Source organism: Piliocolobus tephrosceles, chromosome 21 (assembly GCF_002776525.5).
Source record: "Piliocolobus tephrosceles isolate RC106 chromosome 21, ASM277652v3, whole genome shotgun sequence".
NCBI lineage: Eukaryota > Metazoa > Chordata > Mammalia > Primates > Cercopithecidae > Piliocolobus > Piliocolobus tephrosceles.
In genome coordinates, this window is record NC_045454.1 from 37,204,994 (window position 1) to 37,208,244 (window position 3,251).

Here is a 3,251-nt window from a genome sequence, read left to right on the forward strand (position 1 = left end):
ACTCTGTTGCCCAGACTGGAGTGCAGTGGCACAATAGTGACTCACTACAGCCTAGATCTCCCAGCTTCAATTGATCCTCCCACCTCAGCCTCCTGAGTAGGTAGGACTACAGGCATGTGCAACTATGCCTGGATACTTTTTTGTTTTTGTAGAGGTGGCATCTTGCTATGTTGCCCAGGCTGGTCTTGAACTCCTGGGTTCAAGTGATCTTCCTGCCTTGGCCTCCCAAAGTGTTGGGATTACAGGCATAAGCCCCTGTGCCTGGCCTGCCATGAGCTATTATTGCACCACTGCACTTCAGCCTGCGCATCAGAGACCTCATCTCTTTCAAAATGCAAGGACAAATAGTTTATTTGGGAGGTGACCCGGGGAGATACAAGTAGAGGATGGGAAGTGAAATAGGGAAAAGAAAGCAGCCAGCCATTAAGCATGCGTTGTGAAACCAGTTACTGCCATGGACAAACAGGGTGCAGTCCCACTGAGGGCCTCTGGAGGCAGCAGAGAGCACACTCTTTGGAGTGGTCCCAGCTGAGGGGCGAGGGAGCTGCGGTATTTATCCACCAATTCCATGCTGTTGTTGATTGAAGGCTGCTTTTAGGGGCTGTTGATTCTGCTGACCTGCCCTTGTATGGGCCACACCCACTTCAGCAGCTGGAGGAAGGCCTCCTTTCTCCCTAGCAGAGAGATAAAGCTGCTGGAAGTAGTCCTTGGTGTGGAGAGAAACAGTAGGAACCTAGTGGGTCTGGGCAGGCACCCAGAGTTTGAGCTAAAATTTTTTTTTTGTTTTTGAGATAGTCTTGCTCTGTTGCCCAGGCCGGAGTGCAGTGGTGGGATCTCAGCTCACTGCAACTTCCACCTCCCAGGTTCAAGCAATTCTCGTGCCTCAGCCTCCCAAGTGTCTGGGATTACAGGCATGCACCATCACGCCTGGCTAATTTTTGTATTTTTGCAAAGACAGGGTTTCACCATGTTGGCCTGGCTGGTCTCGAATTCCTGACTTCAGGTGGTCTGCCCGCCTCAGCCTCCCAGTGTGCTGGGATTACAGGCATGAGCCACCACGCCCAGCCTAATAATGTTAATAAATGCAAAATGCAGGCACCTAATTAGTCTTGGGTGGAAGTCAGGGAAAAGCCTCCCTCAGGAAGTGGCAATTGAGGGAGGTCTGAACAGTGGTGGTGGGGTCTATGCGGAGGTCATAGGAGGAAGGGACTAAGGGCGGGTAAGAGTGTCTGCCGTTGAATGCAGAGGTGAGGAGGTGGTGTGGTGTGGTGGGTGGTGAGGTTGCAGGGATCAAATAACAGAAGAGAGGATGGGGACTGCCCCCAAGCGTGCCTTCTGCAGTTTGAGATATGCAGAGAGACCAAGGCAACAGGTGAGTCTACTGAGTTCTGATAGAAAAGAGCAAAAATGTTCTCAGCTTGTGCTCTATGGAGTTTCATTTCATGGGGTATAATAGAGTAATAAGACGACAAGGATGACAATAAAAATGACCCCGAAGCTGGGTGCAGTGGCTCACACCTGCAATCCCAGCACTTTGGGAGGCAAAGGTGGGAGAATTGCTTGAGCCCAGGAGTTCAAGATCATCCTGAGCAACAGAGCGAGACCCCATCTCTGCAAAAAATTTAAAAATTAACTGGATGTGGTGGCATGCATCTGTAGTCCAAGCTACTCCAGAGGCTGAGGCAGGAGGATCACTTGAGCCCAGGAGTTTGAGACTGCAGTGAGCCATGATGGTACCATTGCTCTCCAGCCTGGGCAACAGAGTGAGACCCTATCTCTTAATAAAAAAAGAGTTTCTAGGCCAGGTGCAGTGGCTTACATCTGTAATCCTGGCACTTTGAGAGGCCAAAGGGTTGGATCCCTTGAGGCTACAAGTTCGAGACCAGCCTGGCCAACATGGTGACATCCTGTCCCTACTAAAAATACAAAAAAATTAGCCGGGCATGGTGGTGCACACCTGTAATCCCAGGTACTTGGGAAGCTAACGAGTATTGCCTGAACCTGGTGGGTGGAGGTTGCAGTGAGCTGAGATTGCACCATTACACTCCTGCCTGGGTGACAGAACAAGATCCTGTTTTAAAAAAAATTATCTGGGAAGGGACAAACCAGTGGTGGTGGGGGCGGGCAGAGAAAAAAGGGCCCTAAGTCCTCCCCAAAGTCTCTGAGCCACAGTCCGAGGGAACTGTGTGGGTTAGAGAGCTTGGCCATTAATGCCGTAAAACAGGCATGACCACAAGCTTGGCTGCATCGTCACGATAATAATAATTATAGATAACACTGACATGTCTTTAATGTGTCCATGCTGTTCTATGTGACTTGCACACATAAACTCACTTAATTTTCACAATAACCTCGTAAGAGAAGTGCTATGTCATTTCCATTTTATAAAAGGAGAAATTGAGGCACAGAGAGGTGAAGTAACTTGCTCAAGCTCACACAGCTAAGAAGTGGTGGTGCTGGGAGTTGAACCAAGAGTGTCTGACTCTAGATTCTACACATCGACCCACAAACTACAACCTGAGTGGCCTCCCCTATTCAATCTCCTACCTGAGTTACCTTCAAGGACAGCCACTGCCCACTGGGTGTCAATGGTGCCATTGGAGAACGATTCTCCACGGGTCTCTTGCATTTCCACACACCCCAGAGTCAGGTGCCCAGACAACTTTTATTCCAGCTATGTTTTCAGGATGTTTGTATAGCAAACAGCCTTGGAAGACAGAGTTTCTTCTTGTGGAGCAGAGGGCAGTTTTATTTGCTGTTCATATAATGAAGATAATGTCTCCTGGTATTAAAATAAACCAGGTTTGTTTGCAGTCGACTATAAAAATAGGGATCTTTAAGCTCAGAGTTCCTCGGCTGTGGAACTAACCCAACGTGGGCTAGTGCAGACACAAAGTTCATGCTGCCTGCTATGCCACAAGTAATAAAGTCCTTTGTCTCTGACACTGGAGTCTCGTGTCTTCTGCCCGCATCCATAAAACTGTAGCAGGTTCAGTTGGCCATTTGCAAGTAGAATAAGATCCCATACTCATCACAGTTCTTGATAACTACTTGTGTCTCTGGGATGACAACTGTCACCACGGTGTTTCTCTTGGGATCCTAGACTTGGCCTAGTTAGGTCTCACTTTCACTGCTACCTTTCCTTCCTTCCTTCCTTCCTTCCTTCCTTCCTTCCTTCCTTCCTTCCTTCCTTCCTTCCTTCCCTCCCTCCCTCCCTCCTTCTTCTCTCCCTCCCTTCCTTCCTGCCTCCT